Here is a 25867-nt window from a genome sequence, read left to right on the forward strand (position 1 = left end):
GCAGGGAAAGGACTCCTGTCTTATATCATTGGCAAAGACAAGAATTCCTTCAGCTGTCTTGGCCACGTTTGTTCCAATTAAAATATGCGATTATTTAAAATCATTATATAACATTTGATACACATAAAATAATATAGGTAATAACACATGCAAATTATTTAAACAAAAAAGATAAAATAAGCATTTGTGAACCCAAGAATTGGATCAGTCAGATCATCACCAATACCACCAAAGCTCCCTGCAAGTCCCCCCTCCCCCCCACATAACCACAATCTTATCCTCTTGCTTTGTTCTATTAAAAGCAGTTAAAAAGAAATATAGATATTCTTTGATCCGGCAGTCTCTCTCTTGGGACTTCATCTCATAGAAATAAAAAGCCCTAGTCCATGAGGACATTTGTAGAGAGGATATTTATTGCAGCATTGTTTGTAGTTGGAAAAGAGGGGACACATGCGAATGCTCATTAATGATTGAATAAATTACAGGACATCCACACCATAGAATTTTGTGCAGCCATTAAAAAACGATGAATTAGAGTAATACCAGATGCCTTGGAGGGATTTCCATGGCACATTGTACAAAGAGAAAACAGGAACCAGGAAAGTGTGTATGAAATAACAAATGCCTGTGGATTATACAGAGTGTGTAAATACACATATTTGTGTGCGACTCTGAATATAGAGACAAATTTGGAAGAATGTGCCAGGTTGTCAAAAGGGATTACCAGAGAGAGGGAGAGTGGACTGGGGAGGTGAACAGAAGGGAAAGAAAAAAGAAAAACTTCTATGGGCCTCAGTTGCTTCATCAGAGAAAAGGGATAAAAATTCTCATCTTCTTTTTGTTCCATGGTTTATGTGAGGGCTTTGTGGGGTGACACAAATATGGGATGAACATTGGAAAATGCTTAAGGCTCTACCTAAATGTGTGATGGTGGGATTTATTATAAAGTGCAGATGAGGGGCGCCTGGGTGGCTCAGTCGGTTGAGCATCTGACTCTTGATTTTGGCTCAGGTCATGATCTCATAGTTTGTGAGATTGAGCCCTGGGGGGGGTTCTGTGCTGAAAGCATGAAGCCTGCTCAGGAGTCTCTCTCTACCTCTCTCTCTCTGCCCCTCCTCTGTTTCTCTCTTTCTCCAAATAAATAAATAAATAAATAAATAAATAAATAAATAGAAACTTTAAAAAATGCAGATGATATTTACAATGGTGATGTGATTTTGAGCAAATAATTTTCTTGTTTGAGGGCTGATATGGTTTCATCTATCAGTCAGGGGTAATAACAACTAACCTAATTAATTGCTGGTGTCCTTCCAGGTGAACTATTAACATCATGCTGCCTGGATGCCTCTACCTGTGTATATTCGTGAATTCACAGTCATCAACCATGATCAAGTTCAGAGAATGTTTGCTAAATCATTCCCCTCTTTTGCATTTCACTCACACCACTTTTAATTTTTTTTTTTGACATTTATTTATTTTTGAGAGACAGAGAGACAGAGCACAAGTCGGTGGGGGGGTGGGTGGGCAGAGAGAGAATGAGACACAGAATCCAAAGCAGGTTCCAGGCTCTGAGCTGTCAGTACAGAGCCTGATGTGGGGCTCGAACTCACAAACCGTGAGATCATGACCCAAGCCAAAGTCGGTTGCCCAAACAATTGAGCCATTTAGGTGCCCCACTCACACCATCTTTAAAACAATGCGCTGGGGTCTACCAACATTGGAGATGTATACTCTCTCAGAGCCACACCACCTTGGATTCTTTTATTTTTTATGTTTTTATTTATTTTTGAGACAGAGAGAGACAGAGCATGAGCAAGGGAGGAGCAGAGAGAGAGAGGGAGACACAGAATCCGAAACAGGCTCCAGGCTCTGAGCTGTCAGCACAGAGCCCGACGCAGGGCTCAAACTCATGGACGTGAGATCATGACCTGAGCTGAAGTCGAAAGCTTAACCTACTGAGCCACCCAGGTGCCCTGGCTTTTTTTGATCATAATGAAATGGAGGTCCCCAGGCTGCATGGACTATATGCACTGTATTTGTTTGCTGGGGCTGCTATAACAAACTACTACAAACTGGTGGCCTAAAAACAATAGAAACTCATTCTCTCCTAGCTCTGGAGGCCAGAAGTCCAAAGTCAAGGTGTTGGCAGGGCCATGCTCCCTCTGAAGGCTTTAGGTGAGGATCCTTTCTCTTCTTAGCTTGTGGTGGTTGCTGGCAGCCCTTGACTTGGATGCATCACTTCAGTCTCTACCTCCACTGTCACATGGCTTTGTTTTCCCTCTGTGTCTCTGTGTCCAAATCTCCTACAAGGACACCAGCCATTGGATTTAGGTCCCACCATCCTCCATAATGACTTCATCTTAATTTAACCAATTACATGTGCAAAGACCCTAGTTCCAAACAGGGTCATGTTGTCCATTTCTGGGAGGAGATGAATTTGGGGGGACACTATTCAACCCAGTACAGACACAAGATGGGGTTTCACTCTCTCTTTATCCCCTGCTTCCTGTCTTCTGCCTGAAGGTGAGGTTCTCATGGAGTCCTAGAGATGGCATTGCCCCCTCTGAGATAAATCTCAGTGGGTTTTACCGGAGATCTGTAGCTGAGTCCCTTGAGCATGACCAATTGTGGGGGTGGGGTGGAATGTTCTGGAAACTTTTACTCTTGCCCTTGGTCAGAAATTATGGACCTTTGGCAACCTCCAGTCACCCTTTATGTTGACCTTATTTGGTACTCTGATGAGCAAGATTTTCCTTAATGTTTACAGAAATGTGAAAGACAAACAGGCATGAATTCCAAAACTATAAGAGACTTTGGGCGCAAAGAACCTTTAGGCACAGCACAGTTATTAAGCAAATTCAAATTTTCAGCCAGTGACCTGCAGACAGTGCACATTCTTTGCTCACCATATGTTTCATGGAAGGGGCTTACATACCACAATGGTCTGGCCCAGAACCAGTGTCTGTTAGTCTCGTTTCCTTCCCACCAGATGGAGGACAGTTACCTGTTAAGACCTTTGGAGATACGCTCAAGGCTCTTCTCTAAGAAAGTGAGGCTTCACAATGAAAAACTCAAGGAAAGTCTTTAAAATTGTGCCAAACACATCAATAATTATGACAGAACTATTTAAAAAAAACTTTTGTGGTAGAATGTACATAACATAAAATTTAACACTTGAACCATTCCAAAGTATATAATCCTATGACATTTAGTACATTCACGATGTCATGCAATAATCGCCTCTATCTTGTTCCAGAATGTTCTCATCACCCCAAAGAAAACCTAGTGCCTATTAAGCAGTCCTTCCCTATTTTCCTCTTCCCCAACTCTTGGCAACTACTAATATTCTCTGTGTATCTATGGATTTGTTTATTCTGGACATTTTGTATAAATGGAATTGAACATGTGACGTTTTGTGTCTGGCTTCTTTCTCCTTAGCATGTTTTCAAGGTTCATCCACATTGTAGTATGTAACAGCATATCATTCCTTTTTATGGCTGAAAAACATTCCATTGTATGAGTATACTACATTTTATTTACCCATTTGTCAGTTGGACAAGCCTGTTTTTAAGCTTCTCTTATCCAATGGGTAAGCAGTATTTAACACATTTTTATTTTGGAATAATTTTTGATTTACAGAAATTTATAAAGTTAGTATAGTGAGTTCCCATATACTGTCCACCTCCCTACACTGACATCACCAAAATACATTTGTGAAAACTCAGAAACAGACACTGGCACATTGCTGTTAACTAAATTCCAAATTTGATTTGGATTTCACTAATTTTTTCTGTCAAAGCTCTCTTTCTGTCCAGGATCTGATCCAGGGTACCACATTGCATTTAACTGTCATGAATCCTGTCACCTATGGTCTGTGACAGTTTTTCACTCTTTCTTTTTTATGGCAGTGACAGTCTTGAGTCTATAGGACAGGTATCCTGTAGAAAGTTCCCCAGCCTGACTTTACCAGATGATTTTTTTCATGATTACATTGGGGGGTTTGTTTTTTGTGCACATTATGCAGACATCTCCCTTGGGAATAATTTTGCCTATGAAGATGTCATCCCATAGGACTTGAAAGAGGGCATTCACTTGTCTTTTTCTTCTTTATATAAATAATTGCAAGCGCTGTACAATCTACTCCCCATAGGCTCTGCAGGGAATTAGGTCCCCATTTTATAGGTGAGGCAGCAGGAGTCTTGTGAGTGGCAGAGAGGAGATTCCAATCCAGATGCCAATGCCATGATCTGTCCAGAACTCCATGTTGCACGTTGCTGATGGGCTGCTAACTAATTGGTTTGTCTAAGGGCATGTTCAACTGTGCCCTCAGTTCCCCTTTGGAGGAATTTCAATATCACCTAATTAGGTAACATGGTAACTGGGCAACCATTACTTATAATAGACGTGGGGTTGTAAATTATTCTATTTAATTAAGAACTGCACGTTTCCTATTAAAGAAAAGCTTATCATAGGTTAGTAAATTTATTGGAAACACTTAACTTTAGCTAATTAAGCTGTTTGAACTCAAGGCAAGGGCATTCATTAATAATCAAGCCCAAGCAGTTAAGGGCAATTAGTGAAACAGCTGGTCTTTATCTCACTGATAAAGGACGGTTAATAGAGATCTTTACAGCTGTTATAAACTCCCCCAAAGCAATATCCTCTTCAAAAGTTTGCATTAGTAGAGAATACAGAAGAGGAAACTCAATTTAAAAGAACCGAATTGGTGGCAATCTTAATCTCTAGCCCCAAATTGAGGGCCAAAGGAAAGTGGAATCCACCAACCTTGGCCTCATTCCCAACCTCTCCATTTTCTGGGCAGAGTCTGACCCTTCAGTCAGCATCATTGTTCTAGTTCCCACTGAAAAATCGTGGCTGCTGAGGAGCAAATAACAAGGATTGGTCATCTAGAGATGCAGGGATTATATAATCTGACAGAAAATGGAGGAATGTGGTCTGAAGAAGTGTTTTTTTCTGATCTGTGGATGTCTTCATGTGGAAGGTCTCACAGAGTTCTCTCTTTAAAATGATATTGGCTTTTAGGGGCGCCTGGGTGGCGCAGTTGGTTAAGCGTCCGACTTCAGCCAGGTCACGATCTCGCGGTCCGTGAGTTCGAGCCCCGCGTCGGGCTCTGGGCTGATGGCTCAGAGCCTGGAGCCTGTTTCCGATTCTGTGTCTCCCTCTCTCTCTGCCCCTCCCCCGTTCATGCTCTGTCTCTCTCTGTCCCAAAAATAAATAAACGTTGAAAAAAAAAATTAAAATGATATTGGCTTTTAGAGGCTATATTGTCTGGGTGGCCCATTTGGTTGAGTGTCCAACTCTTGATTTTGGCTCAAGTCATGATCTCAAGGTTTGTGAGATTGAGCCCCACGTTGGGCTCAGCAGTGCTGGTGGTGCAGAGTTGGCTTGGGATTCTCTCTCTCTTCTCTCTGCCCCTCCCCCAAGTGTGCATTCATGTGGTCGTTCTCTCTCTCTCTCTCTCTCTCTCAAAATATTTTTAAAAAGTGATATTGGCTTAAAATTCTTTTATTTTTATTGTTTTTTAATGTTTATTTTTGAGAGAGAGAGAGAGAGAGAGAGAGAGAGAGAGAGAGAAAGACAGAGCATGAGTAAGGGAGGGACAGAGAAAGAGGGAGACATGGAATCCAAAGCAGGTTCCAGGTGCTGAGCTGTCAGCACAGAGTCCAATGCAAGGCTCGAACCCATGAACTGTGAGATCATGACCTGAGCTGAAGTCAGACACTTAACTGAGCCACCCAGGTGCTTGGCTTAAAATTCTTTTAAAATTGAAGTATAAAGCTTTGACTTTTTGAAAAATCTTGGCCAGGTGTCTTATAGAATGTTCCTCCACATCAGGATTTCTCTGACATTTCTTCTTGGTGTTGTTTGACTTGTTCCTCTGTCCCTTGTATCTCCCTATACACTGGAAGTTCATTTCAGAGCCTTGATTAGATTGAGGTGAAACATTTTGAGAAGAATCCTTCCAGGTGATGCCATGTGTTTCACATTGCATTGTGCTAGGAGGTACATAAACATCTTTGTCTCCCTCCTTGTGAGGCCAAGCTTGAGCCCTGGGTTAAAGAGTTAACACCAGTTCTTCCATAGTAAAGGCACATTTCCTGCTCTAGAATTGGTACATAATGTGTGGGCTGCTCCATTTATCTGCAGTGCAGCCTTCCTGTGCTTGGCTCTTCCCATCATTCTGGCCCATACTTAAGTGTCATCTTATTTCACTGGACATTAGGCACCTGCTCTAAGGTGGCCTGTAAGGTCCTGTGTGCTCTGGCCTTGACTGACTCCTGAAATCACCTTGAACAATGTCCCCTTCCTCATTGCAGCTCCACCATGCTAGCCATTTCAGTGCCTGAAGTGTACCATGCTCCCTTCTGTCACTACCATGCCTGGAACACATCACTCTCCTCCTCACCCAGCTACTCCTTCTCAGGCTTCTGGGGTGAACCAGGGTCAATTCCTGAGGGACGTCTTCCTGGACGAAACACCCTACCCCAGTCTGGGTAAAATTTCACTGTTGAATATTCTCAAAGCACCATGGAAGTCTCCATTGTAGCGCCCATCCCACTTGGGATTTTCCATTTTATTTATGTAATTATTGTACTAATTTCTATCTTCTCCGCAGCAGCTAAGCTCCAAAGGGGCAGGGAACCTGCCTAGTTTCATTTATCCTTGTAAACTCAAAACACCTAGCAAAGAGCCTGGCTCACAGTAGGTGCTCAATAAATATTTGTTGAATGAATGAATTAATGGTCACTGGTAGTTGAATGGCTCTAGGGGGACCCTATGTTAATACATCCTGAAGGACCCTGGTTCTGTTTGGTCCTGGGAAATTTCTAGCCTAAGGGTTAGCAAATTCTTTTCTGGAAAGGACAAGATAGTAAATATTTTCAGCTTTGTGGGCCAGTTAACTGGGTTGGAGGCTCGGGGTTTAATTTCCTCATCTGTAAAAAGGGATAATAATAGTTCCTAACTCCCACCATTATCATGAAGGTTCAATAAGCTAATGTATGTGAAGTGCTTAACATGGCTGCTACATAATTCTCGCTTGGGTTTTAGGTATTATTGTTGGGCTTGTATATGGTGGGGACACAGGCAACACACGTGTACTTCAGTAAAGAAACACACATTAGCATCAGCTAGAAGGAAGCGTGGCACATAAAAACCCTACTGGATTTACACGTGCGTGTCAGTGACAGGCAGCCTGGATTAAAGAGCCGAGATATCACAGCGGGGAGAGCTGCCTTGTTCCCAGAGGGAAACAACAACCTGCAGAAAGAAGTAGCACAAAGCTTAGGGAGGGGGAGACAGTGGCTCGAGGAAAGAGAGGAGCAGCAAAGGAGGCTGCGAATCCCTGTAATATTTTCCCTTGGAAAGTCTCAGGGGTTCTGGCGGAGGCCTTAATCGCCTATTCTAGGCGTCTGGAAGCCTCGTTCCTTGCTCTTTGAGAGCTGTGCTCCCTCTTGCCTAATCATATTTGAAAGTAGTTTTTATCTGTGATTATTCATCCGTATGCAAGGAGCTTAAGGGTCTAAGCCGCCACTACCACCAGATCCAGGCACGTGGCCCCGTTAATACACACAGCCCTAGAGCTGGCTAGCAAAGCGAGCCCCACCCCCATCCATCCACGCACAGAGATTTTAGGGAATTAGAAGGGAACTGCTTTGAGGGTGGGGAGGGGGAGAGCAAAACAAACCTGTGACCTAATAGCAGGAAGTCCAGCCGGCCCGTAAATCGATAAGGTGGGCTTGTCCTAAAGGCACAGCTCCTCAAACTGTAATAAGATGGTGTCTATGAGGATTACTCATTAGCCTAGAGAACAATACTTCATCTTCGCTGGCTCTTTCTAATCTGCAGGAAATGATGTGCGGGGCTAGATTTAATGCCTACACACTTGGTTCAGGTTAATCCTCTGTTAAACAGCGGTGAGGGTCAGAGGGGGATTTCAACCACTCTTTCTAGAGTGGCGGGGTGTGGACGTGAAGGAAGGGAGCCAGCCAGGCCAAGGGCAAAGTCGGAGGGCACCAGGCAGGCTATATAACAAAGACAAAGCCATTGAATTGCCCTTGTTTCTTGTACTGATGTTTCTCTTTTTGTGTCGTTTTATAGTGTTGTGATAGAATTCACATACCACGCGGCTTACCCACTTACAGTGTGCAATCCAGGGGTTTAGTCTATTCACTGCATTGTGCAACCGTCACCACACTCAATTTTAGAACCATTTCTTCCCCCAAGAGAAACCCATACCTATTTACTCCCAGTTACTCCCCATTTCTCTAGGACCTCCCAGCCCTAGGCAACCAGTAATCTAATTCCCGTCCCTGTAGATTCAACGGCTCTGCACATTACGTGTAATTGAAATCCTACAATATATGGTCTTTTGTTTCTTTCACTTAGCATAATATTTTCAAGATTCGTACGAGTTGGAGCATCCATCAACACTTGATTCCTTTTTATTGCCAGATGGTATTCCATTGTATGGACATACCACATTTTATTCATCTATTCATCTGTTGATGGACATTTGAATTGTTTCCACCTTTTGGCTATTGTGAACCTTCATGTACACATGTGTAGACATATGTTTTCATTTGTGTGGATGTATGTTTTCATTTCTCTTGGGTATATGCCTAGGAGTGGAATTGCTGGGTCATATGGTATTCCTCTGTTTAAACTTTTGAAGAACTGACAGACTGTTTTTCAAGGTGAAACTGTATCGCTCTACATTCTTACCAACATTGGTTATTATCTCTTTTTTTGGTTATGACCATCCTAGTAGGTACAAAGTGGTATCTCACTGTGGTTTTGACTTGTATTCCCCTAATGGCTAATGATGTTGAGCATCTTTCCATGTGCTTATTGGCCATTTTATATCATCTACAGAGAAATGTTGATTCATATTCTTAGCTCATTTTGTTGTTGGGTTGTCTTTTTTTTTTTAATTGAGTTATAAGAATTCTTTACATGTTCTGGACGTACGTCTCTTATAAGGTATATGGTTTGCAAATATTTTTTTCCCATTCTGTGTGTTGTCTTCACTTTCTTCATGGTATCATTTGCAGCACAGAAGTTTTAAATTTTGTTGAAGTCCAATACATCTGTTTTTGTTTTTGTTTTATTGTCACTTGTGTTTTGGGGGTCATATCTAGTAAGACTTTGCCTAATAACAATGTACTTCTATACTTTTTTCTAAGAGTTTTAATAGTTTAGCTCATTTAGATCGATGGTACTTTTGAGTTGATTTTTATGGATAGTGTGAGAAAGGGGTCAAAGTTTATTCTGCTGCCTGTAGGGTTCGACTTGTTACCACACCATTTTTCCAAAATGGTGTGTCAGTCTTTTGTGACCATCTCAGTTAACGGTCAGTCCCTTGTCTACTTGTTTAAGACAAATCCATTCTTGATTCTTTCCTCTCCCACTCCAAGATGTTGTTAGAATCTATTTTCAAAAGACATGTCAAATCTGATTGGCTTTCTACCACCTCCACTGCTCTCACCCTGGTTTCAGTAACCATCAGCTTTGTCTGGATAATTGCAGAGATTTCCTAACTGGTCTGTCTGCTTCTGCCCTGATATCTCTGCAATCTGTTCTCTACACACATCAGCTATAGAGAGATGTGCTTACATTTTATTTTATTTTGGTTTAGTTTATTTATTTTTAGAGAGTGAAAGAGAAAGAGCGCACACACAAGCAGGGGAGGGACAGAAACAGGGGGAGAGAGAGAGAGAGAGAGAGAGAGAGAGAGAGAGAGAGAGAATGCCAAACAGGCTCTGCACTGTCAGTGTGGAGCCTGATGAGGGGCTTGAACTCACGAACCATCAGATCATGACCTGAGCAGAAATCAAGAGTTGGACACTTAACTGACTGAGCCACCCAGGCTCCCCAGATGTGCCTACATTGAAAGCAGATCATGCCATTACTGTACTCAAACCCTTTGGTGGCTTCCTCCCTCACTCAGAGCAAGTCCAAAGTCCTTTCTATGACCTGTAGACCTTGTGGAATACACCCTGTATCCCTGCCAATTTCCCTCTTTGTTCTCATCACCTACCATTCTTCCCTCATGCACACTGCCACACTGGACTCGTTGGTGGTCCTCAAACATATCAAGCAAGCACACTCATGCCTGAGGGACTTTGCACTTGTTTTTCCCTTTGCCCTGGAATCTCATTCTCCCACAGATACCCTCATGACTCCCTTCCTCATTTCCTTCTAGTCTTTACTCCAAAGTCATTTTATCCATGTGGAAATCTTTGCACATCTTATCTACAATTTCACCTCACCAGCTCTTCCTCTACCCTTTCCCTGCTTTATTTTTCTCCTAAGCCTTTTTCATTATCCAACGTAATATGTATTTTCCTTATTTATCTTTGTTTTTCACCTTCTCAACTCAAATGCCTTCCATGAGGGCATTTACGTCGCTGATATATCCCCAGAATCGAAATCAGTGCCTAGCACATAGTAAATGGTCAATAAATAGATGTCAAACAAAATAAGCAGGTTGGTTCTTGCCTTCCCACTGCTTCCCATAATAGCTTTTTATCATAGTCTTAATAACCATTCCATCAACACTTTACCTGAAAGGAGCACTTTTGGCAAATGTGCCCAGGGATACAACTGGTGCTCTGTCTTTCCCAGATGTAGTACAGATCCAGATAAGTGGGTCCTTACCTCCTATTTTCAGGGTCTAGGTTAAGAGTACAAATAGAGGCTCTACATAATGTATGTCTACATATTTAAATATAAATTAATATATGTTTTTTTTCCTAGCTTGATAAATAAACCTTGATGATGAGAAAATTTAAAAATTCAAATAAGACTAAGGTTTTTATATGAGCCAAAGTTGGCAAAATATCAAACTATCAAATGTTGGCAAAATATCAAAACATAATCAAATTCTTGGGTACTTTCTGTTGGTGCCCTGGCTGGCAATGTTTAGATGGCAAAAAAAAGATATATATAATTCATAAAATATGCAATCCATCAATTTTCTTTTTCTTGCCTTAATTTTAGCAAAATCACTTGTTTTTATAAACATGTTTGGATGATAAAAAAGATATATACTATTCATAAAATACATAATCCATCACTTTTTTTTTTCTTGCCTTAACTTTAGCAAAATCACTTATTTTTATAACCAAGATTATCACTAATTTATATCTGTTGACAGTCATGATTTAGTATTAAAATTAAATATAATTGGACTCAAGATACTCAACATTTGGATACAATTTCAACCACAAAGTATATTATAGTAAAGGTAAAAATTGAAAAATTAAAGTTATTTTTTATATGTTTTCAAAAAAAGTTATTTTTTCCTAAGGTATTCAAAATTACTTACTAAAATTAAAAGGTAAAATACAAACTATGAGTAAATGTGAACACTTGAAATATTTGAATATTTAAAAAATTTAGGTAAAGTTGTAATCTAATTTTTGAAAATTTAATTACATTAAAAATAATTTTTAAATTCATTTTTACAGGTTAGTTTATATCCAGTGCAATATTGGTTTCAGAAATAGAATTCAGTGATTCATCACATCCATACAACACCCAGTGCTTGTTACAACAAGTGCCCTCCTTAGTATCTATCCCCCATCTAGCCCATCCTTCACCCACCTCTCTCCATCAACCTTCAGTTTGTTCTCTATTGTTAAGAGTGTCTTGTGGTCTGTTTCCCTTTCTTCTCTCCCCCTGCTCCCATATGTTCATCTGTTTTGTTTCTTAAATTCTACATATGAGTGAAATCATATATTTATCTTTCTCTGATTGACTTATTTTGCTTAGTATATTAACATTCTAGCTCCATTGATGTCATTGCAAATGGTAAGATTTCATTTTTGATGGCTGAATAATATTCCATTGTATTTATATACCACACCTTCTTTATCCATTCATCAGTTGATGGACATTTGGATTTCATTACATATTTTTATTTAAAAACTATTCATAATTCTGGGGTGCCTGGATGGTTCAGCTGGTTGAGCGTCAGGCTCTTGGTTTCGGCTCAGGTCATGATCTCACAGTTCATGAGTTCGAGTCCTGCATCAGGCTCTGCGCTGACAGCACGGAGCCTGCTTGGGATTCTCTGTCACCCTCTCTCTGCCTCTCTCCCATTCATGCTCTATCTCTCTCTCAAAATAAATAGAAATTTAAAAAATTTAAAAAACACTGTTTATAATTCTAATTTTCTATGCCCCGTCAGTTGTCAATGAAAAGAGTCAGTGTTATGGGTCCTATGTTATGCACAGACTTCTGCGCACACAAAACCGAGAATAATACGAATTGTTTGATACCACATCTTCCTCAGCCACCATATGCTAGTATTGCAAATCCCGTCCTGATTCTCGCAAAGCTCCAGAGCCACAAATTGGAACACAAAGAGAAGCAAAACTGGGCAGTCAGCACTACAGAAAAATGGTACTATGCTATTCAAGAATCTTTTGCATTCACTCCACCTGAGAGGGTGTCTTTGGCAAGTTAATTTGTCCTTTCTCTTACTTAAGTGCTCCTGCCACTCAGATCTTTTGGGCACTCTGCAACTGTGCCCATCCCTGTCTTTGGCCTTCATACCACACACAAGCCTTTAAGCCCTTTGGATACAGTTGCCTTCTGTTTTGGGGATAGAGGTGAAGATCTGGGAGAAGTGTCTCTCTGGGGCCTGAATGGTGTTACTCATGAGAGTGGATGTTTTGGGTGATGGGTCATGCTTTGGCAGTGCTAATGCAGAGCCCAAGTGACACGGGTGCCCAGCACAGGGCCCCTTGTTGCTCAGGTCTGAGGGTGGTCCTGCAGATGTGTGTGGGTGAAGGGCTTTGAGGCTTTGAGGAAAGGCTTCAGGGCCTAACCACCAGGATGGCATCTTAGAGTGCAGAAACTATCTTTTGGTGCTTTTGGAAACTTCCCTCCATATTCCTTAACTGGGAGGTATTTTCTCACTTCTGATGTGACTGTTGTGTGAATAATCCTAAGAGCTGAGACTCTTATGGGTCAAGGAGTCTTAGGCTTTTCTGTTTTACTTAAGGATGCAAGTGTTATTTTCCTAGTAATGGTGGCTTTTGCTTTTGTAGACCAAAAGCATTGCCACAGATACATATTCTCAGATATTCTTAACTACAGATAAAGAACTAGGCAAATGCTGTAGTGTTTGGATAAAAAAAGTCAACAACCACCCAACCTCACTTGATCAATTTTATTTGAGCTATTAACTTAGAATATTTTGCACTAGAGACTGCTTACATCAAGTAATAACTGAACGTTAAGCAAACAGATCATCAATTATTAACACGTAGCTGCTATTAATGTAATCCTTTACATATCAGCAACACTAACATTTGGAAGAGGATATAAGCTAGTTAAAAGCATCTGGTGTACAAAATAGGACTATAACCACATTCCCTTTGCTAAAAATTTTAAATGATCCATCTCTAAATTTTCCATTTGGGAATGGGTGTCGTAATTGGGACAGAGAGATGTACAATCCAGTCTGATGTTGAAATACCTGATCAAGACACCAGCAAAAGCAGTGTTTGGAAGGTTCAGACCTCTTGCAAATCCAAAATGTACCTTTAATATTGGATCCAGATACTTTATTAGCCAAACTCAGGACATCTTTTTGGGAATACATTTTCTTTTGCATATTGTTTTTGGAATGTAGATCATACATTTGCATGGTTAAAAAACAAAAAAGTAAAATTCTTCTTCCTACATTGCCCTCTACACCAACGAGAAATCAGCTTCTTTCGTATTTATGTATCTGTCATTTGCATATATCCGTAACAACTAATTTTGAGTCTTACTTTACACAGCTCTGCATCTTGAGTTTTTTGTTTTTGTTGTTCCTTGTTCACTTAAATATCCTGAAGATCCTTCCATATCAACACATGGAGAGCTTTCTTCTTTTAATTTCCAACCACATAGTACCCTGGTAGAGGTTGCCTATACTTTATATAACCAGTCTATTCCAGATAGACACTGGGTTGTCCCAAACTATTACTTAGGCTAAACACACTGCAGTGGATGACCTTGTCCGTGCATGATTTCACATGTATTTGGGATAAATTTCCAGAAGTGGAAATCTGCTGGGTCAGATTGTGCGTGCATTTGTGATTCTGCATAGATATGGCCACCTTGTCTTTCCATGAGGACACTAGCAATGAAAGAGAGTATCTGCCTCCCCAGGGCTCATTCGTGTTTTGAAGAACTGCTTGAGGGGAGACTATCCTGCTCAGCACAAACATCATAGGAGAGAATAGCACCATTTTACTTTTTTCCCTATCATTCTGCAACCTTTCCCTCTTTGCCACTTGCTTGCTGTGGGACCATAGCCGAGTTATTTAAGTGCTTGTGCCTTAGTTTCTTCATCTGTAAAATGGGGCTGTAAGAGTCCCCACAGCCTATGGTAGTTGGGAGAGTTCCATGAGCTAATGCACCCAAAGAACTAAAGCACAGTGCAGACATGGTAAGTGCTTTAAAAAATGCCATCTAGGTCAAATAAATAATGCCACTTAGGGATTGTCCCATTTCTGCCTCTATTTAGCCACAGTGTGTTCACATCTGTGTCATAAAACTAGAAACACACTGACCATTTTCTTGGAGGAAAAGGAATCTTGGTTCTAGGTAGACAAACGTGAACTCCCTCTTTGAGTGTAAATGGAGAAGAGGACCCTGGAAGTTGCTAGTGGAGAAGGAGGTAATGAGGATTAGAGCAGGAGCAGAAATTCTGCAGTGAGCCTCAGAGAAGGAATGCCAACCTGTCCTTAAGAGTGCTTTGGTACCAAAGCCCGTGTCTCCAGGAGGAGGTTCTGAACCATGTGTAGCAGGTGCTGAGTGCCCCAGGGCTGTCTGGCCTGGGGTTCTGCCAGCACAGGCAAGGTTCTAGAATCCTGGGTACTGGGAAGGGGTTGGAGAAGGAGCTACTCCCTTGAGCCAAGCAGAGTTGGAAGCTCTTGCTTTGGACTCAGACAGCCCTGGGTTCAAATCCTGACTCTGCTACTTGCTAGCAGCTTTCCTATTTCTGATTCTCTCTTTCCTCATCTGTCATTTGAGGATAAATGCCACAGGAGAGGTATTCTCAGACTGCTTGTATATGCACAGGGAGGCTGTGAGGATTGCACAATATAATAGTTCTTAGGCATGGAGCACCTTGCGTGGCACATATTAAGCACTTGATAAGTGTCAGCAACTATTAGGACATCAGATGAATAGGTCTTTACAAACTCCATGTCTCCGAAACACAAGAGGGACCTTCGGGGTGGGGCGGGGCAGGGTTTACATTAACAAATTCAAGTCATAAAATCAGAAAAGACCCGTTTGGATGGATGCACAATTATAGAGGAAATGTGCCTGTTAGCATACATGTTATTTGCAACAAAACAAAACGAATTTGTAAGCATCTTATTGCAGATGCAGGGGAGGGAGATCCTGAAAATTTTTCTGCGGTCTTGAGGCAGCAAATGGAAAATGAGTTGTATAGTACTGATTGCTGCTAATTTAAGACATATAAAAACCACTGATAAATCTCTTTGGTGTTCTCGGCTTTTTTTTTTTTTTTTTTTGGATGTTATTTACTAAAGGTAAAATAGTCCTACTTTTCAATAGGTTATCTTTATCCCTTTATGTCATTTCAATGTTAAGGACATATGTTCCTAAACACTTCTACTGCTTCTACTTATTATCTTTTTTCAACCCATCACTCTCTGTAAGATCTGAATCCTTGTGCCTGGGAATCATCAAGGCGCTGCTCTCCTTGCCTGGAATGCCCTGTAACCTGTCCGCTGTGCTTGGCAAGCTCCTGCTCCTGCACCAGCCATCACACTTTTTGTGAAGTATTTCCCAATACCACCATCAGCCATCAATGGCTCTTTCTTCTTTGGTTCCATGGGATTCTGTTTAATGTTTCTTTTCTAACATTTTACATATTGGGCTCTCATTCTTTGTGTACACATCTATCTCTTCCTTTACACTGGGAAATCTTTGAGTCAAGGATTGCCTCCCTCTCTCTTTCTTTCTTCCAGGTTCATCAAACATGTATTAAGTGTCAGGTCCTGTGATAGGGCTTGTGAATACAGGAATGAATTAGACACACTTCCTGATCTGGAGGGGAGATTTCTTTTTTTATTTTTTTCAATATATGAAGTTTATTGTCAAATTGGTTTCCATACTACACCCAGTGCTCATCCCAAAAGGTGCCCTCCTCAATACCCATCACCCACCCTCCCCTCCCTCCCACCCCCCATCAACCCTCAGTTTATTCTCAGTTTTTAAGAGTCTCTTCTGCTTTGGCTCTCTCCCACTCTAACCTCTTTTTTTTTTTTTTTTCCTTCCCCTCCCCCATGGGTTTCTGTTAAGTTTCTCAGGATCCCCATAAGAGTGAAACCATATGGTATCTGCCTTTTTCTGTATGGCTTATTTCACTTAGCATCACACTCTCCAGTTCCATCCACGTTGCTACAAAGGGCCATATTTCATTCTTTCTCATTGCCACGTAGTACTCCATTGTGTATATAAACCACAATTTCTTTATCCATTCATCAGTAGATGGACATTTAGGCTGTTTCCACAATTTGGCTATTGTTGAGAGTGCTGCTATAAACATTGGGGTACAAGTGCCCCTATGCATCAGTACTCCTGTATCCCTTGGGTCAATTCCTAGCAGTGCTATTGCTGGGCCATAGGGTGGGTCTATTTTTAATTTTCTGAGGAACCTCCACACTGCTTTCCAGAGTGGCTGCATGGAGGGGAGATTCCAACATAATTTGGGAACAATTAAAGAATGAGGCCCTGAACTCATTGTCTTTTTTCATCCTCTCAGTAACCCTGCATGTGCCCATTATTATTCCCATTTTATTGTTGAAAAGCCTGAGCCAGAGAGGAAATAAAACTTGCCAAAGAACATAGATAGGGCTTGCAAGAGGCTGCAAACTGGTGTCAGGGTAGGGTCAGGAGACCCCCTGGAGGAGGCTATGCCCAGCACCATCGTGACTATGAGAAGGATTTGGCCAGGTGACTAAGTGCAGGAAAGGTGGAGGAGGAAGGATCAGGCTGTGCGAAGGCTTGGAGGTAAGGGAGCATTGCTCTTTGGGGAGGTGCAAGAGTCTTAGCCATCTCCATTTGGCCAGTATTTGCACAGAGTGCAGCACATAGTAGGTGCTTGCTAAATATTTGCTGTAAGAATGAATGCCTACTGCTGAAATCCCCATGATTGGCAGTTTAATTCTGGGTTTGAGTTCATGGCATTCCTAAGGATCTTTTCAGTAATTTTTTTTTTCCTGAGGTCCTGGGGATCCAACAACCACTGTCCCATCTTGGATGAGTGTGTCGCCAAATTGTTTCCATTCAGCTCCCCAGAAATCTCTACAGAGGCCTCCCCACTACCTTAACTCTTTATATGTCCAGGGAGTGTGTCCACATTTAGGTTAGTCAGCTTAAGCAAAGCTTTGGGCGGAGATGGGCAATTGCTGGGTGGACAGCTGGTGCGGTCCCTTGCCTGAGGCTGTCTATAGGCCACACAGCTCTGGAGTGCTCAAAAACTGCCTCTTACAGGTGGGAGACCACACTCAGGAAACAAGGATCTCCGGGAGGCTGCTTATGTCCTGGCCACTCTGCCTAAGTCTCCGGTCTCTTTCCCATCGTCTCTCCTCCCCATATCTTCTAGTCTGAATGGGGGTGAGACGGATGGGGAATTTCTTCTCTTCCAGTTGCTTTCACTCAAGCTGCTCTATCAAGGACAGGAGTGTTCTTTCATTTGTTGCTTGGCAATTAATAAGAAAAGCTCTGGAGCCAGACTGCTTGGGGCTTGCATCCTGGGTGTGCTACTTACCAGCTTTGTGACTTTGGGCAAGATGTTAGTGTCTGTACCTCATTTTCCCTACCTGTAAAATGCGCTTAATAATGATACCGATTTCATAGGATGTTTGGAAGAACTTAAAGGAATTAAAACATTTAAAGCACTTAGGACAGTACTTGGCACATTGTAGGTGCAAGGTATATGCTGCTGCTGCTGCTGCTGCTAACAGTGGTGATTAAAATTACTTCACACAAGGGGCACCTGGGTGGCTCCATCAGTTAAGCATCCAGCTTCAGCTCAGGTAATGATCTCATGGTTTGTGGGTTCGAGCCCCGCATTGGGCTCTGTGCTGTGAGCCTGCAGCCTGCTTTAAATCCTCTGTCCCCCCTCTCTTGCCCCTCTCCCACTCATGCACACATGCTCTCTCTCTCTTTCTCAAAAGTAAATAAACATTAAAAAAATTACTCTGCAAAACCTCCTCCTCTATTCTGATTCTTTTGTACTAAATGTTAGTGGCCTAAAGCCATAACCAAATGGAAAATAGTTCTTCTTTTCCTCAGAGACAAGGCAAGCTTAGACTTAAGTTTATTATTTGTTTTGTAATGCAATAAACAAAGGCAAGAACAACAAAACCATTACATTTTATGTTAAAATAGTAGGACTGTTCACATGCATGTTATACCCTAAGTTGTTTGAGTTGATATATTGCTCAAAACTGGAATAAACCTAACCCAGTCTAGTAACTGAAGTTATGCTGGATAAACTGAGGCTCAGAGAAAGGAGCTGACAAAGGCCTGGTCACACGAATATGAGGGTGGAACCAGAGCACATGTCTCCTGCTTCCTGTTAGTGTTTCTTGTGGTGCCCTACAGCCAAGTGAAGAAATATAGCCATTCTCTATTCTATGACAGTGGTCAAACATATTGTGTGTGTGTGTGTGTGTGTGTGTGTGTGTGTGTGTGTGTGTGTGTGTGTGAAGAGCCTGATAGTAAGTATTTTAGGCTTTTGGGGCCATATGTCTCTGTCACAACAATTTAGCTCTGATATTGTAGTGCAGAAGCCGCTGTAGACCGTATGCAAATGAATGGATGTGGTTGTGTTTCAATAGAACTTTGTTTATAAAAAAGGTGGTGGGCCAGATTTGACCCGTGGGCCATGGTTGCAGATCCTTGCTCTGTGGCATCCCCAGCTGGAGTGTTAGAGGTGAATACCAGAGCAATAAATGCTTTTCTAACATAAAACAGAAGCTGGCAGTCAAATGCTAAGCATGAAGAAATGGGAAGAGTGTGTGAATAAGGATAATTAGGCAAAAACCAATTTTACTTTTCCAACCCAGCGACCCCTGTTTCTTTCAATTTCTATTTTCTTTTTTCAGAGAGAGAAAAAGGAGATGGCAATTTTTCTACATTAACAAATGAGATTAAGGGAGAGATTTAGCAAAATGGTGTCAGTTACCATGGCATTCCTGGTACAACTTGCCAGAAACTCCAACTAAAAGGGCAAATTTTATCTTTGTGACTCAGGTAATTTTAATCTATAGCATGAGAATTATCCACTTAGCTCCCAGAGCTTAGCTTGCTTTATTAGGATATCAAAAAAATAAGTAGAAAGAAGAGAGAACGTGTTTAGAGATGATTTGCTTTCGTTTGCGAAATCAGTCCACAGTTAATTAGGGCGAACCTCAGAGGCCACAGGCAGGTTAGCAGAATGAGGTTGAATCAGTATCAGATAAGGGTACAATTAATAAAATACCACGGAGCATTCTTCCTGTGAGGTGCATAGTTATGTGTATCTTTTGAAATTGTTCATAATGGGGGAGTATATTAATTATCTATTGCTACATAGCAATTACACCCAGATTTAGCAGCTTAAAACAACATACTCTTGTCATCTCACCGTTTCCATCATCAGGAACCTGGGGGCCGCTTGGCCACCTCCCCTGCTTCCCCCCGGCATGCCACATCCAAAGTGTCAGCCAGGCTGGGGTTTCATCTCAAGGTTCAAGTCAGGGAAGGATCCACAGCTCTTGTAGTTGTTGGCAGGATTCAATTCCTCAAGGATCATTGGACTGAGGGCTTCAGTTCTTTGCTGGCTTTTGACTAGATGCCCACTTGCCATATGGGCATCTCCACTGTGGCAACTCACTTCTTCAAAGCACAAAGACCAAGAAGGCAATAGAGTCTGCTAGCAATGTGGCCGACACAGTCTCCTGTAACGAATTATGGAAGTGACATCCCATCACTGTTCTGCCATATTCTGTTGCTTAGAAGTAAGTCACAGGTCTTGCCCATACCAAAAGAGAGGGGCTTCCACAAGGACATGAAAATCAAGAGGTGGGGATGACTGGGGGACATTTCAGAGTCTGCCTGCTAGAAGGAGGGGGCAATAGTGATGTCAGCCTGCAGCAAGAGCAAGACCTTTCATGTCAGGAAGTTCTCTGAAGCTGTATTTACTGTAACGGATGAGTGATGGTGACAGTATAGCAACTGGGAATCAGTAAATCTACCTGGGTGTTCTGGGTGGACTTTGCAGATTGGGTCTCTGAAAGGGGTTTTATTTTATTTATTTATTTATTTTTTAATATATGAAATTTATTGTCAAATTGGTTTCCACACAACACCCAGTGCTCATCCCAAAAGGTGCCCTCCTCAATACCCATCACCCACCCTCCTCTCCCTCCCACCCCCCATCAGCCCTCAGTTTGTTCTCAGTTTTTAAGAGTCTCTTACGCTTTGGCTCTCTTCCACTCTAACCTCTTTTTTTTTTTTTTTTCCTTCCCCTCCCCCATGGGTTTCTGTTAAGTTTCTCAGGATTCACATAAGAGTGAAACCATATGGTATCTGTCTTTCTCTGTATGGCTTATTTCACTTAGCATCACACTCTCCATTTCCATCCACGTTGCTACAAAGGGCCATATTTCGTTCTTTCTCATTGCTACGTAGTACTCTATTGTGTATATAAACCACAATTTCTTTATCCATTCATCAGTTGCTGGACATTTAGGCTCTGAAAGGGGTTTTAAAAATGGATAAGGATGGGGCGCCTGGGTGGCGCAGTCGGTTAAGCGTCCGACTTCAGCCAGGTCACGATCTCGTGGTCCGTGAGTTCGAGCCCCGCGTCGGGCTCTGGGCTGATGGCTCAGAGCCTGGAGCCTGTTTCCGATTCTGTGTCTCCCTCTCTCTCTGCCCCTCCCCCGTTCATGCTCTGTCTCTCTCTGTCCCAAAAATAAATAAACGTTGAAAAAATAAATAAATAAAAAATAAAAATGGATAAGGAAGATGTGAGGTATATATATATATATATATATATATATATATATATATATATATATATGATGGAATATTACTCAGCCATAAAAAAGAATGATAGATATCTGGCCATTTGTAATGACATGGATGGAGCTAGAGAATATTATGCTAAGTGGAATAGGTCAGAGAAAGACAAATACCCTATGATTTCACTCATATGTGGAATATAAAAAACAAAACAAACAAGGAAAGAGGGAAAAAGAGAATGGCAAACCAAGAAACAGACTCTTTCTTAGAATTTTTTAATGTTTATTTATTTTTGAGAGAGAGAAAGAGAGAGATAGAGAGAGAGAGAGAGAAAGAGAGAGAGAGAGAGAAAGACAGCATGAGCAGGAGAGGGGCAGAGAGAGAGACACGCACACACAGAATCCGAAGCAGGCTCCAGGCTCTGAGCTGTCAGCAGAGAGCCTGACGTGGGCTTGAACTCACAAGCTGTGAGATCATGACCTGAGAGGGCATCAGATGTTTAACTGACTGAGCCACCCAGGTGTCCTAAGAAATAGACTCTTACCTATAGAGACCAAACTGATAGTTATGAGAGGGGAGGTGGTTGAGGGGATGGGTGAAGTAGGTGATGGGGATTAAAAGTACACTTACCATGATTAATCGCTGAGCAATGTTTGGAAGTGTTGAATCACTGCACTGTACCCCTGAAACTAATATTCCACAGTCTGTTAACTAACTAGAATTTAAATAAACACTTAAAAAAGAAAATCACTAGTCTCCATAAGCAAGTGCAAATAAAATGTTTTTTTATATAACTTTATTTTTTATTTTTAAAAATTTACATCCAAATAGTTAGTATATAGTGAAGCAATGATTTCAGTAGATTCCTTAGTGCCCCTTACCCATTTAGCCCATCCCCCCTCCCACAACCCCTCCAGCAACCCTCAGTTTGTTCTCCATATTTATGAGTCTCTTTTGTTTTGTCCCCCTCCCTGTTTTTATATTATTTTTCTTTCCCTTCCCTTAGGTTCATCTGTTTTGTCTCTTAAAGTCCTCATATGAAATATAACATATTGAAAGAAAAATACACGACCCATAAGTGTTTAGCTCAATAATTTCATAATGTGAATACACTTGAATAGCCAGCACCCCCAAAGCACTGTTGTGTCCCCTTCTCTCCAAAAGTAATTTCCATACTGAGTTCTAATACCACAGATGAGTTTTTGCCACTTAAAAAGATATAAATGGAATCAAGCAATGTGAGATTCATTTAAGTAATTGCATGGAGCTATAGTTGGTTGATTTTTATTGCTGAATAGTATTCCATCACGAGAATACACCACCATTTTATTTATTCATTTTATTATTGTTGGGCATTTGTGGTTATTTCCGGGTTTTGACATTAAAAACAGTGTTGCCATGAACATCTTTGAGCTTGATTTTTGGTTTACATGTGTCGCCAGTTCTGTCGGGTATCATAGCTAGCAGGAAAATTGCTGGGTCATAAAATAAACATTGTTCAAATTTAGTAGATTCTGCTGAACAGTTTTCTGAAGTGCTTCTATGAATGTAAACTTCCACTAGCAGTGGATGGGAATTCTAGTTGCTCTGAATTGTCAACAACATTTGATACTGTTTGTCTCTTTTCATGCCCTCATTACTGTCTTAATTTCTACCATTACAATAAGTCTTAATACCTAGTATAGTATGCCCTTCTACCTCAATGCTCTTTAAGATTGTCTTGGCTAGTCTTTTACATATACGTTTCAAAATTAGCTGCTCAATTTCCATAAAAACTTCAACTGGAGATTCGATGGAGATTGTGTTAAAGAACTATAGATCAGTTTGCAGAGAATTGACTTTATTACAGTATAGAGCCCTCCAATCCATGACCATTGTTTATCCCTCCATGTAGCTGTTGTAGGTATTTTAAAATTATTATCAGTGATATTTTAGAGACTTCCATTATCAGTTTTACACATATTTTGCTAGGTTTATTCCTAGGTTTTTGATATTTTAAAATTTTATTGTAAATAGACTGTTTTATTGTCTAAATGTTTGCTGGTATATACAAACATATTAGGTGATTTTCTATTTATCTTGATGGGCCAGGTTTTTAGAAAACTACTTTCTAAAATGTTTATTTATTTAGGGGCGCCTGGATGGCTTAGTCTGTTAAACATCCGACTTTGGCTCAGATCATGATCTTGCAGTTCGTGAGTTCGAGCCCCGTGTCAGTCTCTGTGTTGACAGCTCGGAGCCTGGATCCTGCTTCAGATTCTGTGTGTCTCTCTCTCTGCCCCTCCCCAACTCGTGCTCTGTTTCTCTTTCTGTCTCAAAAATAAATAAACATTAAAAAAATTGTAAATGTTTATTTATTTATTTTGAAAGAGAGAGCGAGAGAAAGAGAGAGAGAGAGAGGGAGAGAGGAGGGTCAGAGACAGAGGGGAGAGGGAATCCTAAGTAGGCTCCACATATTAGTGCAGAGCCCAGCGTGGGACTCAAACCCACAAACCATGAGATCATGACCTGAGCTGAAGTCAAGAGTCAGATGCTTAACTGACTGAGCTGCCCAGACACCCCTTGATGGACGAGGTTTTGAAAGCTTGCTTTTCTCTCGGGAGGCAGGTCAAAGTATGTATGCCAGTGTGCTCCCTGAGCCTCCCAGATGCACTGCACATGGGATGCAGGGTTGCTATATTGTACAACTCCAGGGGGCAGTATCCACACTGCAGTCCAGGGAGGCAACAGTTACATAAAGCAGCGTGTGATTTCTGCCCTATGCATTGTAGAACCCTGACTACCCTGTCTGAAGTATCTGAAAGGTGGCAGACATTGATAGAATTACCCTTCTCTGGACTAGAAAATGCCTGCCTTTAGTGACTAGCCTATTTCTCACTAAAAGGAAAGACTTTCCCTCCTTTGAGAAATGAAACAGCATCACCATATGAGTGAAATCCCCCCTCCCCTTCTCCGTAGTCTAACTCTTCACATTAAGTTTTATAGCCAATTACACTTCCCTCACCTCTGGGATCCAAAGCTAACAAGTTGATTCTTGACTTAGCGGGGAAGAATGGGAAACCAATATTATGAAGGATGAGGAAGTGGGACGTGATCTGGATAGGGCTGCTACATGCAGCTGTACAGTTTGTGCACTGCACAAAGGCCACTGGCTATAGGGATGAGTTTGGAGGAAGAGGGCTGAAATGCAGTTCTTCTCTGGTCATCAAGCTGTGTGCCCTGGTGTGGGGCTGCATGCATTCTCAGGGGATATTTTCTCCTGATTTACCTGCCCTCTTGAGGCATCTTTTTCTGTTTGTACAAAGCCATCTTCTAGGCTAATGGATACCCTAGTCTAGACCTTGAAGGTTGGCCCATCTCTAAGTTGACCATCAGTGGCTACATTTATCAGCTTCTCTTGGCACAGATTAGCGGTGTTGGCCAGCATGCTGACAAAATGTTTCTGGAGAACTCCATGCCCTCTTCTACCCTTTCTGTTCGCCTTTTATTGATTCTTCTCTCCTGCCTTTCTAAGTCTGAGCCAGAAACCCTCCTGTTATTAAAAGCAGTCCCAGTTGCCCATACCTTTCATTTCCTTTGAATTACATTAATTGCCTGACAGCTAAAAAGTGAGCTGGTATTTTCAGATTTCAGCTGCTGGTCGGCAAGAAATATTTACCAGCTCCTGCAGATTTATAAAGATGCCACAGAGATGCCTGGAGACTAACAATCAGAAAATACAGCAGCAAAACAACACTATTTTTCAAGGTTAAACGCTCAGAATGCTAAAAAGAAATTGTCCATAAAGCAAAATAGGGATTCAGAAGCAGGCAGCCTGTACCCTGGACAAAAGAAAGGAGCCGGAGGTTTAAAATAAGATTTCACAGCTTCACAATAATTATGAATTTAATAAGGGGAGCTTTATTTTTAATTTAGTTCCAGTCTGGCAGCCCATCTCCTCCCTGCCTCCCCCTCTCCATGGCATTAATGCTCTTTAATGTGGCCCTAAGGCTGAGGTCACAGTGAGAGTGAGGAAAGGCCTCCAGCTGTAAGACTTTCTGACGAAGAAGTATTAAGACAGATGATGTTCCTGCCCCTCTGTAGGCAGATGGGACTAACTCCCACTGGCTTTATTCCCTCCTGGCAGTCAGAAATGTCTCTAGCTATGTAGGAACAGGAGGTTCTGAAAATTCCGACACAGGAAGATTTTTTTCCCCTGATAGGACCCCAGGCTTTGTCTCCTGTTCTCCATGAGCAGAGTAATAAAACTCAGCTCAGGCCACCAAAAATGGTCATGGACCCCCAGGGCAATACTGCTTCAATGCTTACTTACACCCCAAATGGGGTGATTTACATGTGGCTGGTGAAAGGGCCACAGACTTCCAAAAAATGCTTTTTGATAGACTACCTTTTAGTGTTATCTGTTTTCAGGGCCAGACATACTGATTTGTTTCCTGTTCATTCATTCATTCATTCGGCAAATATTTATTGAGGTTCTTTTTTTTTGAGCTACTCTTTTTTATACAGGTTAAATTGAATGAATTTAACACACAATGAATCAATCTAAAGTGAACATATCAGTGGCATTTGGTGCATTCACAGTGTTGTGCAACCATCCCTTCTGTCTATTTCCAAGACATTTCATTATCCCCAATAAAAATCCATATCCATTAAATAATTACTACCTCCAGCCTCTGGTAACTACCAATTTGCTTCCTGACTCTATGGATATATCTATTCTGGATATTTCATATAAATGAGATCATACGATATGAGACCTTTGTGTCTGGTTTCTCACACTTAGCATAAAATTTTT

General features: G+C 41.4%; 1 long non-coding RNA gene across 2 annotated transcripts in view; it reads left to right on the top strand.

Annotated features, from left to right (window-relative positions):
* Positions 1-25867, top strand: part of LOC123588856 — a 101612-nt gene that overhangs the window by 22061 nt on the left and 53684 nt on the right. The window lies entirely within an intron of this gene.

The sequence above is a fragment of the Leopardus geoffroyi genome, chromosome E3, assembly GCF_018350155.1.
Source record: "Leopardus geoffroyi isolate Oge1 chromosome E3, O.geoffroyi_Oge1_pat1.0, whole genome shotgun sequence".
Classification (NCBI taxonomy): Eukaryota; Metazoa; Chordata; class Mammalia; order Carnivora; family Felidae; genus Leopardus; species Leopardus geoffroyi.